This window comes from Thalassophryne amazonica, chromosome 10 (genome assembly GCF_902500255.1).
Source record: "Thalassophryne amazonica chromosome 10, fThaAma1.1, whole genome shotgun sequence".
Classification (NCBI taxonomy): domain Eukaryota; kingdom Metazoa; phylum Chordata; class Actinopteri; order Batrachoidiformes; family Batrachoididae; genus Thalassophryne; species Thalassophryne amazonica.
In genome coordinates, this window is record NC_047112.1 from 345365 (window position 1) to 361853 (window position 16489).

At 52.4% G+C, this 16489-nt stretch overlaps 1 protein-coding gene across 1 annotated transcript in view; it reads right to left on the reverse strand.

Moving 5' to 3' along the window:
* apc2 (APC regulator of WNT signaling pathway 2) overlaps positions 1 to 16489 on the reverse strand; it is a 234378-nt gene that overhangs the window by 53792 nt on the left and 164097 nt on the right.

Here is a 16489-nt window from a genome sequence, read left to right on the forward strand (position 1 = left end):
TAATTGAAGAAAATAAGAATAACCTCAGGTTTCTTTTCAGCACTGTAGCCAGGCTGACAAAGAGTCAGAGCTCTATTGAGCTGAGTATTCCATTAACTTTAACTAGTAATGACTTCATGACTTTCTTTGCTAACAAAATTTTGACTATTAGAGAAAAAATTACTCATAACCATCCCAAAGATGTATCGTTATCTTTGGCTGCTTTCAGTGATGCCGGTATTTGGTTAGACTCTTTCTCTCCGATTGTTCTGTCTGAGTTATTTTCATTAGTTACTTCATCCAAACCATCAACATGTTTATTAGACCCCATTCCTGCCAGGCTGCTCAAGGAAGTCCTACCATTATTTAATGCTTCAATCTTAAATATGATCAATCTATCTTTGTTAGTTTTCTCTCAAAGATTCTTGAGAGGGTAGTTGTAAAACAGCTAACTGATCACCTGCAGAGGAATGGTCTATTTGAAGAGTTTCAGTCAGGTTTTAGAATTCATCATAGTACAGAAACAGCATTAGTGAAGGTTACAAATGATCTTCTTATGGCTTCGGACAGTGGACTTATCTCTGTGCTTGTTCTGTTGGACCTCAGTGCTGCTTTTGATACTGTTGACCATAAAATTTTATTACAGAGATTAGAGCATGTCATAGGTATTAAAGGCACTGCGCTGCGGTGGTTTGAATCATATTTGTCTAATAGATTACAGTTTGTTCATGTAAATGGGGAATCTTCTTCACAGACTAAAGTTAATTATGGAGTTCCACAAGGTTCTGTGCTAGGACCAATTTTATTCACTTTATACATGCTTCCCTTAGGCAGTATTATTAGACGGTATTGCTTAAATTTTCATTGTTACGCAGATGATACCCAGCTTTATCTATCCATGAAGCCAGAGGACACACACCAATTAGCTAAACTGCAGGATTGTCTTACAGACATAAAGACATAGATGACCTCTAATTTCCTGCTTTTAAACTCAGATAAAACTGAAGTTATTGTACTTGGCCCCACAAATCTTAGAAGCATGGTGTCTAACCAGATCGTTACTCTGGATGGCATTTCCCTGACCTCTAGTGATACTGTGAGAAATCTTGGAGTCATTTGTGATCAGGATATGTCATTCAAAGCGCATATTAAACAAATATGTAGGACTGCCTTTTTGCATTTACGCAATATCTCTAAAATCAGAAAGGTCTTGTCTCAGAGTGATGCTGAAAAACTAATTCATGCATTTATTTCCTCTAGGCTGGACTATTGTAATTCATTATTATCAGGTTGTCCTAAAAGTTCCCTAAAAAGCCTTCAGTTAATTCAAAATGCTGCAGCTAGAGTACTGACGGGGACTAGAAGGAGAGAGCATATCTCACCCATATTGGCCTCTCTTCATTGGCTTCCTGTTAATTCTAGAATAGAATTTAAAATTCTTCTTCTTACTTATAAGGTTTTGAATAATCAGGTCCCATCTTATCTTAGGGACCTCGTAGTACCATATCACCCCAATAGAGCGCTTCGCTCTCAGACTGCAGGCTTACTTGTAGTTCCTAGGGTTTGTAAGAGTAGAATGGGAGGCAGAGCCTTCAGCTTTCAGGTTTCTCTCCTGTGGAACCAGCTCCCAATTCAGATCAGGGAGACAGACACCCTCTCTACTTTTAAGATTAGGCTTAAAACTTTCCTTTTTGCTAAAGCTTATAGTTAGGGCTGGATCAGGTGACCCTGAACCATCCCTTAGTTATGCTGCTATAGACGTAGACTGCTGGGGGGTTCCCATGATGCACTGTTTCTTTCTCTTTTTGCTCTGTATGCACCACTCTGCATTTAATCATTAGTGATCGATCTCTGCTCCCCTCCACAGCATGTCTTTTTCCTGGTTCTCTCCCTCAGCCCCAACCAGTCCCAGCAGAAGACTGCCCCTCCCTGAGCCTGGTTCTGCTGGAGGTTTCTTCCTGTTAAAAGGGAGTTTTTCCTTCCCACTGTAGCCAAGTGCTTGCTCACAGGGGGTCGTTTTGACCGTTGGGGTTTTACATAATTATTGTATGGCCTTGCCTTACAATATAAAGCGCCTTGGGGCAACTGTTTGTTGTGATTTGGCGCTATATAAAAAAATTGATTGAATTGATTGAATAAGTAAAAAAAAACATATCGTGAACCAACAAATTCACTGTTTGTTCATGTTCAGTTTTTGAAATTTTATGACTTGGTTGATTATTTTACAATACAGATAATGTATAAAGTTAAAAATGGTCTCTTGCCTCAACATGTCCAGGAGCTGTTTAAAATGAGAGAGTCCAGTTATAGTTTGCATGGAACTTTGCATTTGATAGAAGAAAGATTCGAACTACTGCTAAAAGTCATTGTGTTTGGGTAAAGGGTGTTAAGAGTGTGGAATGACTGTTTAGATTGTGTTAAAGTATCTAGTACATTGGCTTATTTTAACAGACTGTATAAAAAGAATATATTAACTTGTTATAGTTTGAGTAATTAAGTAAATTGCCTGTGTGGCTATTTTTTGTTTGTCTGTCTGTTGTATTACTTTGTTTCACTGTATTACTGACTGGTAATTGTTTTTTTGTGTTTGTACACACAAACTGATGGACGTGGTGGGCGTTTAGAAGCTTCTGCTTCTGTCCACACCCTTTCAGCCGCACTAAATTGGTAAATTGTTTAAGTTTTGTTCTATATGTTTTAATTTGTTTTCTCTTGACTTGTTTTGTAAATGAGAGATTTTGTTCGTGCGTGCTGAATAAATCATTCATTGATTCATTCATTCATTCTGGACCTTTTTCAGAGTTCTGAGCGTCTGCGTCATGTCTTTTTATTTAATTAATTTAATTTAATTATCTTATAATGCGCCAAATCACAGCAAAAGCCGTCTCAAGGCGCCTTACATAAAAAAAGTCAACATAAAATTGAATGAATAATTAAAAATGAATACAAAAAAATTCAAATACATAAATAAAACAGAAGTAAAAGAATAAAACAAATAAAAATAAAAACTATCCATAAGAAAGAGAATAAAAATAGGTTTTGAGTCTTGACTTAAAAATGTCCACGGACTCAGACGGCCTCACGGTCGCAGGAAGACTGTTCCACAGGGTGGGTGCACGATACGAAAAGGCTCTTTGACCTGCTGACTTCTTCTTCACCCTGGGAACACAGAGAAGTCCCGCATCCTGCGACCGCAAAGCCCGGGCCGGCACGTAGAGTTCCACCAGATCAGCCAGATAAGATGGCACCAGTCCATGAACAACCTTATAAGTCAATAACAAAACCTTAAAATCTGCTCTCACAGAAACAGGGAGCCAGTGCAAAGATGCCGAAATGGGTGTGATATGTTCAGACCTTCTGCTATGTGTCAGAAATCCGGCTGCAGTGTTCTGAACCAGCTGAAGACCCCTAATGCTGGACTGTGGTAACTCTGAAAATAGAACATTACAATAATCTAGTCTAGAAGAAACAAGAGCATGAATCAGGGTCTCAGCATCAGCCATAGACAGGATGGGGCAGATCCTCGCTATATTTCGCAGATGGAAAAAAGCAGTCCTAGTAACATCCCTGATGTGGATGTTGGGAAAAGTGTAGTGACACGGACCCACAACAGGGGGCGCAAATGAACGGACAATAGAGGAAGTTAAATGTGAACACTTTACTGTTGTGAATGTCACAACCACACACAGCTGATTATAGAATAAATACAAGTCAATGAATGAAGGTGTCGTGTGGGCAGGCTCGACGATAGGAGACGTCCGTCTGGAGATGAACCGGAACCACACGATTTCCACCGCCACCGAACCCGAAGGATACTGGAGCCGCCAAGTCCCAAAGTCCCCAGGTGGCCACCGTCTCAGCGTGTCGGATCTGGTACTGCTGGCGGAGAACAAAGACAGTCAAGTGTGGGTGTGTATACACCCCGTAACAATAACGGTGGGAATTCCACCTCCACCTCTACACACTCGTGCAGCGTCTGAGTACCACTTATCTGGAGGGAAGAAGGACGAAACAGTCGCGACCCACGCCGGTCCTCTGGGTAGACAGCTGCAACACAATAGCTCTTAGAATCAATCAATATAGTACGCAGGCAGAGAAAGTTACCTCTCAAAGAAGTACGATATCTCGGCGACGTGGTGGAGGTGTCATCCTGCTTTTATCCAGGGTGAAGTGCAGATGATCGGTGACAGCTGTCATAGTTGATGAGTGACAGCTGTCACCTCGGCTGTTCCTGTAAGGCGGCAGCGCCCCCTCGTACCTGAAGCCCACACTTCAGGCAGGGCGCCCTCTGGTGGTGGGCCAGCAGTACCTCCTCTTCTGGCGGCCCACACAACAGGACCCCCCCCCTCAACGGGCACCTCCTGGCGCCCGACCAGGCTTGTCTGGGTGGCGTCGGTAGAAATCGACCAGGAGGGCCGGGTCCAGGATGAAGCTCCTCTTCACCCAGGAGCGTTCTTCGGGTCCATACCCCTCCCAGTCCACCAAATATTGGAAGCCCCGGCCCATTCGACGGACATCCAAGAGTCGGCGTACTGTCCAAGCTGGCTCCCCGTCGATGATACGGGCAGGAGGCGGCGCCGGACCGGGAGTACAGAGGGGTGAGGTGTGATGCGGTTTCAACCGAGACACATGAAAGACTGGATGGATCCGCAGTGAGGCCGGGAGTTGGAGCCTCACTACGGTGGGACTGAGGACCTTGAGGATCCGGAAAGGCCCTATGTAGCGGTCCTTTAATTTGGGGGAAGCCACCTGGAGAGGTATGTCCCGTGTGGATAGCCATACCTCCTGCCCGGGCTGATATGCGGGAGCCGGGGACCGTCGACGGTCTGCATGGGCCTTTGCCCTCGTCCAGGCCCTCAACAAGGCCGAACGGGCGGTGCGCCACACCCGACGGCATCTCCGCAGGTGGGCCTGGACCGAGGGCACACCGACCTCTCCCTCCACCACAGGAAACAAAGGGGGCTGGTACCCCAGACACACCTCGAACGGGGAGAGGGCGGTGGCAGAGGACACTTGGCTGTTATGCGCGTACTCGATCCAGGCCAGGTGTTCACTCCAAGCCGTGGGGTGTGCGGATGTAGTACATCGCACGGCCTGCTCCAGCTCTTGATTGGCCCGTTCAGCCTGTCCGTTAGTCTGAGGGTGATACCCAGACGAGAGGCTCACGGTGGCCCCCAGTTCCCGGCAGAAACTTCTCCAAACCTGCGAAGAAAACTGGGGACCGCGATCCGAGACGATGTCTGTTGGTATCCCATGCAGACGGACGACATGGTGGACCAGGAGATCCGCTGTCTCCTGGGCTGACGGGGGCTTCGGGAGGGCCACGAAGTGGGCCACCTTGGAGAACCGGTCCACTATCGTGAGGATGGTGGTGTGCCCCCGGGACGGCGGGAGGCCCGTGACGAAATCCAGACCAATGTGAGACCAGGGGCGATGAGGCACAGGAAGCGGCTGAAGAAGTCCCTGTGCCTTTTGGTGGTCCGCCTTGCCCCTGGCACAGGTGGTGCAGGCCTGGATGTAAGCCCGGACATCAGCCTCCAGAGACGCCCACCAGAAGTGCTGCCGGACCACTGCCACGGTCCTACGCACCCCTGGGTGGCAGGAGAGCTTGGACCCGTGACAGAAGTCCAGGACGGCAGCCCTGGTTTCTGGTGGGGCGTATAGTCTGTTCTTCGGCCCTGTTCCGGGATCCGGGCTCCGTGCCAGGGCCTCCCGGACGGTCTTCTCCACGTCCCAGGTAAGGGTAGCCACTATAGTGGACTGTGGTACGATGGGTTCCGGTGGATCCGACAGCTCGGTCTTGACTTCATGTTCATGCACCCGGGACAAGGCATCCGACCTCTGGTTTTTGGTCCCGGGGCGCTAGGTGATCCGGAAGTCAAAACGGCCGAAGAACAGTGACCAGCGGGCTTGCCTGGGGTTCAGTCGCTTGGCGGTCCTGATATACTCCAGGTTCCGGTGGTCAGTAAAGACCGTGAAAGGCACTGACGCCCCCTCCAGCAGGTGTCTCCACTCCTCAAGAGCCTCTTTCACCGCAAGGAGCTCTCGATTGCCCACGTCATAGTTCCGCTCTGCTGGGGTCAACCTGCGGGAGAAATAGGCACACGGGTGAAGAACCTTATCGGTCTCTCCGCTCTGGGATAGCACGGCTCCTATCCCTGAGTCAGAGGCGTCCACTTCAACCACAAACTGGCGACTTGGATCGGGCTGCAGTCGAGAAGCGCTGTTTCAACTCCCTGAACGCGGCATCGCACTGATCCGACCAGGTGAAGGGAACTTTTGGTGAGGTCAGGGCTGTCAGGGGGCTAACTACCTGACTATACCCCTTAATGAACCTCCTGTAAAAATTTGCGAAGCCGAGGAACTGTTGCAGCTTCCTCCGGCTCGTAGGTTGGGGCCAGTCTCTCACTGCCGCGACCTTGGCTGGATCCGGGGCGACGGAGTTGGAGGAGATGATAAACCCCAGGAAGGACAAAGAGGTGCGGTGAAACTCACACTTCTCGCCCTTCACAAACAGCCGGTTCTCCAACAACCGCTGCAGGACCTGATGTACATGCCGTACATGAGTCTCAGGGTCCAGAGAAAAAATGAGTATATCGTCCAGATACACGAAGACGAATCGGTGCAGGAAGTCCCGCAAGACGTCATTTACCAAAGCTTGGAACGTCGCGGGGGCGTTAGTGAGGCCGAACGGCATGACCAGGTACTCAAAGTGACCTAACGGGGTGTTGAATGCCGTCTTCCACTCGTCTCCCTTCCGGACCCGAACTAGGTGATATGCGTTCCTAAGATCCAGCTTTGTGAATATTTTGGCTCCATGCAGGGGGATGAACACTGAATCCAACAAAGGCAACGGGTATCGGTTGCGAACCGTGATCTCGTTCAGCCCCCGATAATCAATGCATGGACGAAGACCGCCATCTTTCTTGCCCACAAAAAAGAAACCTGCTCCCATCGGGGAGGTGGAGTTCCGGATCAGCCCGGCAGCTAAGGAGTCCCGGATGTAGGTCTTCATCGATTCGCGCTCAGGTCGTGAGAGGTTGTACAGCCTGCTGGACGGGAACTCCACGCCTGGAATCAAATCGATGGCGCAATCGTACGGACGGTGCGGGGGAACGGTGAGTGCCCGATCCTTGCTGAAAATGTCAGCAAGATCGTGGCACTCAACCGGCACCGCCGACAGATTGGGAGGGACTTTGACCTGCTCCTTAGCCTGGGAACCGGTGGGGACCGAGGATCCTAAACACACCCGATGGCAGGTCTCGCTCCACTGTACCACCACCCCGGACGGCCAATCAATCCGGGGATTGTGTTTTAGCATCCACGGGAAGCCCAAAATCACGCGGGAGGTAGAAGGAGTCACAAAAAACTCGATCTCCTCCCAATGATTCCCAGACACCACCAGAGTTACAGGTGGTGTCTTGTGCATGATTAAAGGGAGAAGGGTGCCATCTAGTGCCCGCACCTGCAATGGCGAAGGAAGCGCCACCAGAGGGAGCCCTACCTCCCTTGCCCATCTGCTGTCTAGCAGATTCCCTTCGGACCCCGTGTCCACCAGTGCTGGGGCTTGAAGGGTTAAATCCCCGCTCAGGATTGTGACTGGGAGTCGTGTGGCGATATGTGTGTGTCCCACGTGAATGTTATGACCCCCCCTTAGCCCAGTCTCTAAGGGCGGGTGTTGTCGTTTTGGCCGTTTGGGGCAGTTTTTCTGCATGTGCTCTTTTGAGCCGCAGATAAAACACTCCCCGTGGACCAGCCTCCTCATTCTGTCAGCTGTTCTCATTTTGGCACTGTGCGTTTCCCTAGCAACGTCAGCAGGGGGAGCTGTTGCCCCACGGAGCGCTGCGGCTGTGGAGTGTGGGGAGGGCGGAACCTTTTTGAACCCGGAAGGGAGAGGGACGGCGCGTGCCCGGCCACGTCCTTCGCCTCGCTCCCGACGGCGTTCCTCCAACCGATTGTCTAACCGTATAACGAGATCGATAAGCCCATCTAAATCCCGCGGTTCTTCCTTAGCTACCAGGTGCTCCTTCAGGACCGACGACAGTCCGTTTACGAAGGCGGCGCGGAGCGCAACGTTATTCCAGCCGGACCTCGCAGCCGCGATGCGGAAGTCGACTGCATATTCGGCTGCGCGCCGGCGCCCCTGTCGCATTGACAGCAGCACTGTTGAAGCGGTCTCTCCTCTGTTAGGGTGATCAAACACTGTTCTGAACTCCCTCACAAACCCAGTATACGTATGAAGGAGCCGTGAATTTTGCTCCCAAAGTGCCGTAGCCCAAGCGCGTGCCTCTCCTCGAAGCAGATTAATTACATAAGCTACTTTACTAGCATCAGACGCGTACATGACGGGACGTTGTGCAAAGACGATCGAACATTGCATGAGAAAGTCCGCGCACGTCTCCACACAACCTCCGTACGGCACTGGGGGGCTTATGTATGCTTCAGGGGATGGTGGGAGGGGTTGTTGAAGGACCACTGGAACATTCATTTCTTGCACAGGGTCGGCAGGAGGAGGAGCTGCCGCAGCGCCCTGAGCGCTCGCCGCCACCTGTGCGGAGAGAGCCTCCACCCTGCGGTTCAGGAGGATGTTTTGCTCGGTCATCTGATCCAACCGAGCAGTAAAGGCGGTGAGGATGTGCTGCAGCTCACCAATCACGCCTCCTGCAGACGCCTGCGCTCCCTGCTCTCCCATTGATCGTTCAACAGCTGGGTGACGCCCCTCGGAGTCCATGACGCAGACCGAGATATCCTGTTGGGAAAGTGTAGTGACACGGACCCACAACAGGGGGCGCAAATGAACGGACAATAGAGGAAGTTAAATGTGAACACTTTACTGTTGTGAATGTCACAACCACACACAGCTGATTATAGAATAAATACAAGTCAATGAATGAAGGTGTCGTGTGGGCAGGCTCGACAATAGGAGACGTCCGTCTGGAGATGAACCGGAACCACACGATTTCCACCGCCATTGAACCCGAAGGATACTGGAGCCGCCAAGTCCCGAAATCCCCAGGTGGCCACCGTCTCAGCGTGTCGGATCTGGTACTGCTGGCGGAGAACAAAGACAGTCAAGTGTGGGTGTGTATACACCCCGTAACAATAACGGTGGGAATTCCACCTCCACCTCTACACACACTCGTGCAGCGTCTGAGTACCACTTATCTGACGGGAAGAAGGACGAAACAGTCGCGACCCACGCCGGTCCTCTGGGTAGACAGCTGCAACACAATAGCTCTTAGAATCAATCAATATAGTACGCAGGCAGAGAAAGTTACCTCTCAAAGAAGTACGATATCTCGGCGACGTGGTGGAGGTGTCATCCTGCTTTTATCCAGGGTGAAGTGCAGATGATCGGTGACAGCTGTCATAGTTGATGAGTGACAGCTGTCACCTCGGCTGTTCCTGTAAGGCGGCAGCGCCCCCTCGTACCTGAAGCCCGCACTTCAGGCAGGGCGCCCTCTGGTGGTGGGCCAGCAGTACCTCCTCTTCTGGCGGCCCACACAACAGTGGAGGTCAAAAGACAACGTGGGATCAAAAATTACCCCAAGGTTCCTCATTTAGTCCGTATGATGTATGACACAGGAACCCAGGCTGAGTGCCAGCTGGTCAAACTGATGCCGATGTCTCACTGGACCAAGAACCATCATTTCAGTCTTATCAAAGTTAAAAAGTAGGAAGTTACTAGACATCATTTTATCATTGTCATGTTATGATTGATTTTGTTTCTTTTAGTCTCTGTGTATCTTTTCTTTGCCACGTATTTAGTTTAGCTTTATTATTTGCTTTCACTCTTGCTCCCTTAGTTGCTTTCATCTTAGTTTCATTCTGTTTATCACATTTATTAAGCTTTAGTCACTGGGTTTGGTTGGTTATTATTCATCTTCCGTGTTTCTTATCTGATTATGCTCCATCTGTTATTTATTGCATTTTCTGTTTATCAGTTATTTTGTTTCATTAATTGCATTATTCTGTAGTCATCGGGTTTGTTTTGTTGTGTGGGCCGCTGAAGAGGAGGTATTGCTGGCCCACCACCACCAGAGGGCGCCCTGCCTGGAGTGCAGGCTCCAGGCACCAGAGGGCGCTGCCACCTTATGGGAGCAGCCTGGGTGACAGCTGTCACCCATCACTGGACACAGCTGTTCCACTCAGCACGGAGGTATGTCAGTAGGACGGCGTCTCCACCTCAGTGCCGACATATCGCCTTGAGTTTAAGGTAATCCTTCTCTGCAAACATATATTAAAGATTCTGATAAACCTTGCTAAACCTTTTCAGGACAGCTGATTACAGAAAGCAACTTGCTCGGATAAGTACTCACCTTTCCTGCTTCATTGTAACAAGAGGTGGAGGCGGCTTCGCCCCTCTCCCTCTACTGGGTGCTGTCGCATTCCTACCTGTGTGTTTGTGCTCTTTCCCGCCAGCAGTACCGGATCCGACGAGCGAAGGCAGTGGCCACCTGGGAATTCGGGACTTGGCGGTTCCAGTACTTCTGGGTTTCGGTGGCAGAGGAGATCTGGGTGGTTCCGGTTCGACTAGGACGGACGTCTCCTACCTTCGAGCCTGCCCACACGACACCAGCAGATTTCGGCTTACACCTCCAAATTATTAATTGTTGTATTGGTTGTGCTTTTTCACAACAGTAAAACTTGTTCTTTACTTTTCTCCATTGTCCGTTCATTGCGCCCCCTGTTGTGGGTCCGTGTACCTACACTTTCACAACAGGATATCTCGGCCAGCGTCATGGATCCCGAGGGGCGTCAACCGGCTGTTGAACGGCCAATGGAAGAACAAGGCGCGTCGGCGGCTTCGGGAGGGGTAATCGGTGAGTTGCAGCGGATCCTCACCGCTTTCACCTCTCGGATCGATTTAATGACCGAGCAGCACGTTCTCCTAAACCGCAGGGTGGAGGCTCTCGCCGCACAAGTGGAGGCGCGCCCTCCGGGCGCCGCTGCGGCTCTCCCTCCCGAGGACCCTGCGCGTGAAAGTGACGTTCCACTGGTCGTTCAACGGTCCCTTCCTCCGTCCCCAGAAGCATACATAAGCCCTCCAGAACCGTACGGAGGCTGTGTGGAGACGTGCGCGGATTTTCTGATGCAGTGTTCGCTCGTCTTCGCACAGCGTCCCGTGATGTACGCGACTGACGCTAGCAAAGTAGCTTATGTAATAAACCTGCTTCGCGGGGAGGCACGCGCTTGGGCTACAGCGCTCTGGGAGCAGAACTCACGGCTCCTTCATACATACGATGGGTTTGTACGGGAGCTCAGAACGGTGTTCGACCATCCCAACAGAGGAGAGACCGCTTCAACCGCGCTACTGTCAATGAGACAGGGGCATCGGAGCGCAGCTGCCTATGCAGTCGCCTTCCGCATCGCGGCAGCGAGATCCGGCTGGAATAGCACTGCCCTCCGCGCCGCCTTTGTAAACGGACTGTCACTGGTCCTAAAAGAGCACCTGGTGGCGAAGGACGAACCGCGGGACTTAGATGGGCTCATCGATCTGGTCATACGACTCGACAACCGGTTAGAAGAACGCCATCGGGAACGAGGCGAAGGGCGTGGCCAGGCACGCGTCGTCCCTCTCCCTTCCGGTTCCGACCGAGCTCCGCCCTCCCCACGCTCCTCTGTTCCTGCGCTCCGTGCACCTACGGCTCCCCCTGCTGACGAAGCTATGGACACGAGCAGGGCAACATTTAGGGCACCTGGAGCACGAAGGAGGCGGGCCTACGGAGCTTGTTATGTTTGTGGCTCGAGTGAGCATCTCGCAAACGACTGCCCCGAGTGGTTAAACACCAACGCCCGCCCCTAGAGACTGGGCCAGGGGTGGGCCGAAACATTCACGTGGGACACACCCACATTGCCACACGACTCCCAGTCACGATCCTGTATGAGGATTCAACCCTGAAGGCCCCAGCACTGGTGGACACGGGCTCTGAGGGGAATCTGCTAGACAGTAGATGGGCCAGGGAGATAGGGCTCCCTCTGGTGGCTCTTACCTCGCCTGTACAGGTTCGGGCACTAGATGGCTCCCTACTCCCACCAATCACGCATAAGACACCTCCAGTAACTCTGGTGGTGTCAGGTAACCACCGGGAGGTGATCGAGTTCTTTGTGACTCAGGCCACCTCCCGTGTGGTTTTGGGTTTTCCCTGGATGCTAAAGCACAATCCCCGGATCGATTGGCCGTCCGGGGTAGTGGTTCAGTGGAGCGAAACCTGCCATCGGGAGTGTCTAGGTTCCTCGGTTCCTCCCGGCTCCCAAGCTAAGGAGGAGGTCCGAATCCCGCCCAATCTGAAGGCGGTGCCGGCGGAGTACCATGACCTCGCTGACGTGTTCAGCAAGGATCTGGCTCTCACGCTTCCTCCCCACCGCCCGTATGATTGTGCCATTGATTTGGTTCCAGGCAGTGAGTTCCCGTCCAGTAGGCTGTACAACCTCTCACGGCCGGAGCGTGAATCAATGGAGACCTACATCCGGGACTCATTAGCTGCCGGGTAGATCCGGAATTCCACCTCTCCGATGGGTGCTGGTTTCTTTTTTGTGGGTAAAAAGGATGGCGGTCTTCGTCCATGCATTGATTATAGGGGGTTGAACGAAATCACGGTTCGCAACCGATACCCGTTGCCCTTATTGGATTCAGTGTTCACCCCTTTGCATGGAGCCAAAATCTTCACCAAGCTTGATCTTAGGAATGCGTATCATTTGGTTCGGATCCGGAAGGGAGACGAATGGAAGACGGCATTCAACACCCCGTTAGGTCATTTTGAGTACCTGGTCATGCCGTTCGGTCTCACTAATGCTCCCGCGACTTTCCAAGCGTTGGTAAACGATGTCTTGCGGGACTTCCTGCACCGGTTCGTCTTCGTGTATCTAGACGATATACTCATCTTTTCCCCGGATCCTGAGACTCATGTCCGGCATGTCCGTCAGGTCCTACAGCGGTTGTTGGAGAATCGCCTGTTTGTGAAGGGCGAGAAGTGTGAATTCCACCGCACTTCTTTGTCCTTCTTGGGGTTTATCATCTCCTCTGACTCCGTCGCCCCTGATCCGGCCAAGGTTGCGGCGGTGAGAGATTGGCCCCAACCCACAAGCCGTAGGAAGCTGCAACAGTTCCTCGGCTTTGCTAATTTCTACAGGAGGTTCATTAAGGGCTACAGTCAGGTAGTTAGCCCCCCTGACAGCCCTAACCTCTCCAAAAGTCCCCTTCACCTGGTCGGATCGGTGCGAAGCCGCGTTCAAGGAGTTGAAACGGCGCTTTTCGTCTGCACCAGTGCTGGTGCAGCCCGATCCTAGCCACCAGTTAGTGGTTGAAGTGGATGCCTCGGACTCAGGGATAGGAGCGGTGCTCTCCCAGGGCGGGAAGACCGATAAGGTCCTTCACCCGTGTGCCTATTTTTCCCGCAGGTTGACCCCCGCTGAACGGAACTATGACGTCGGCAATCGGGAACTCCTTGCTGTGAAAGAGGCCCTCGAAGAGTGGAGACATCTGTTGGAGGGAACATCCGTGCCATTCACGGTTTTCACTGACCATCGGAACCTGGAGTACATCAGGACCGCCAAGCGGCTGAACCCCAGGCAAGCCCGCTGGTCACTGTTCTTTGGCCGTTTTGACTTCCGGATTACCTACCGTCCCGGGACCAAGAATCAAAGATCGGATGCATTGTCCCGGGTACACGAAGACGAAGTCAAAACGGAATCGTCGGATCCCCCGGATCACATTATCCCGGAGTCCGCTATCGTGGCCGCCCTCACCTGGGACGTGGAGAAGACCATCCGGGAGGCCCTGACCCGTGACCCGGACCCCGGAATCGGACCAAAGAACAGACTATACGTCCCACCAGAAGCTAGGGCTGCAGTCCTGGACTTCTGTCACGGTTCTAAGCTCTCTTGTCACCCTGGGGTGCAAAGGACCGTGGCAGTCGTCCGGCAGCGCTTCTGGTGGGCGTCCCTAGAGGCAGACGTCCGGGACTACGTCCAGGCCTGTACCACCTGCGCCAGGGGCAAGGCCAACCACCAAAAGACCTCAGGGTTGCTACAGCCGCTGCCCGTCCCACATCGCCCCTGGTCCCACATCGGTCTGGACTTTGTCACGGGCCTCCCGCCGTCCCAGGGAAACACCGTCGTCTTCACGGTAGTGGACCGTTTCTCCAAGGCGGCCCACTTCGTGGCCCTCCCGAAGCTACCAACGGCCCAGGAGACCGCGGACCTCTTGGTCCACCACGTCGTCCGTCTGCATGGGATACCATCAGACATCGTCTCCGATCGCGGTCCCCAGTTCATCTCGCACGTCTGGAGGAGCTTCTGCCGGGAACTGGGGGCCACGGTCAGCCTCTCGTCTGGGTACCACCCCCAGACCAACGGGCAAGCAGAGCGGGCAAATCAGGAACTGGAGCAGACACTTCGCTGTGTGACAGCCGCGCACCCGACGGCCTGGAGTACCCACCTGGCCTGGATCGAGTACGCCCACAACAGTCAAGTGTCGTCAGCCACCGGCCTCTCCCCTTTTGAGGTGTGCTTGGGGTATCAGCCCCCCTTGTTTCCGGTGGTTGAGGGAGAGGTCGGTGTACCCTCGGTCCAGGCCCACCTACGGAAGTGCCGTCGGGTGTGGCGTGCCGCCCGCTCTGCTTTATTGAAGGCCCGGACGAGGGCGAAGAAACATGCAGACCGGCGGCGGGCCCCGGCCCCCAAGTATCGTCCTGGGCAGGAGGTCTGGTTGTCCACCAAGGACATTCCTCTGCAGGTGGACTCTCCAAAACTCCAGGAACGGTACATCGGACCTTTCAAGATCCTCAAGGTCATCAACCCCGCCGCAGTGAGGCTCCAGCTTCCGGCCTCACTGCGGATCCATCCAGTTTTTCATGTTTCCCGGATAAAACCCCATCACACCTCACCCCTCTGCACCCCGGGTCCGGCACCGGCACGGATCATCGACGGGGAACCGGCTTGGACTGTGCGCCGGCTCCTCGACGTCCGTCGGATGGGCCGGGGTTTTCAGTATCTGGTGGGCTGGGAGGGGTACGGTCCCGAGGAGCGCTCCTGGGTGAAGAAGGGCTTCATCCTGGACCCGGCCCTCCTGGCCGACTTCTACCGTCGCCATCCGGACAAGCCCGGTCGTGCGCCAGGAGGCGCCCGTTGAGGGGGGGGGTCCTGTTGTGTGGGCCGCTGAAGAGGAGGTACTGCTGGCCCACCACCACCAGAGGGCGCCCTGCCTGGAGTGCGGGCTCCAGGCACCAGAGGGCGCTGCCACCTTATGGGAGCAGCCTGGGTGACAGCTGTCACCCATCACTGGACACAGCTGTTCCACTCAGCACGGAGGTATATCAGTAGGACGGCGTCTCCACCTCAGTGCAGAGATATCGCCTTGAGTTTAAGGTAATCCTTCTCTGCAAACATATATTAAAGATTCTGATAAACCTTGCTAAACCTTTTCAGGACAGCTGATTACAGAAAGCAACTTGCTCGGATAAGTACTCACCTTTCCTGCTTCATTGTAACAAGAGGTGGAGGCGGCTTCGCCCCTCTCCCTCTACTGGGTGCTGTCGCATTCCTACCTGTGTGTTTGTGCTCTTTCCCGCCAGCAGTACCGGATCCGACGAGCGAAGGCAGTGGCCACCTGGGAATTCGGGACTTGGCGGTTCCAGTACTTCTGGGTTTCGGTGGCAGAGGAGATCTGGGTGGTTCCGGTTCGACTAGGACGGACGTCTCCTACCTTCGAGCCTGCCCACACGACACCAGCAGATTTCGGCTTACACCTCCAAATTATTAATTGTTGTATTGGTTGTGCTTTTTCACAACAGTAAAACTTGTTCTTTACTTTTCTCCATTGTCCGTTCATTGCGCCCCCTGTTGTGGGTCCGTGTACCTACACTTTCACAACATGTTTATTCTCTGTTTATCAGTAGTTTATTTTGGCTCATCTCATTTGTGATTTCATTTATGCTTTAATGTCAGATTTTGTTTTCAGTTCTTATGTTCACGCTCTGTCCTGGTTATAGTTGTATTTTATTCTGTCCATGGTTTCTGTCTTTGCCTCATCTTCTTTGATTGCCCCTGCACCAGCTCTCACTATGGCTCTTTTTGCCCTGTGTTTTCATCAGCCTTCACTCTTGCACCTGTTCACGTGTCTTTGTCTCTTTCATCACTCCACTCTGTTTTCTTGCCTTCACTATCTTGCCCCTTGCATATCTTTGTTCACTAGTCACACCCCCTTCCAGAACTTCCACTGACACCTGCATCTTGTTTCACTAATTACACCACCAGTTACTTAAGCCTTCACAGTCTCACAGCCAGATCGTTGCCCTGTTCCTCGCTTTGTTTTTTTGCCTGCATGTATTTTGACTCTGCCTCATTTTTTGACCTTGACTTTGCTTTGCCTTTGATAGCCCGTACACCGTGTTTTTTGACCTGTGCCTGTTTATTGTACCACGTCTCAGCCTCTTGCCTTTTTGCTACTTTTACCTTGCTGCTGGACCTCCTGTGTGCCAAACCCCTGCCTGTTATTAAACCATCTGAA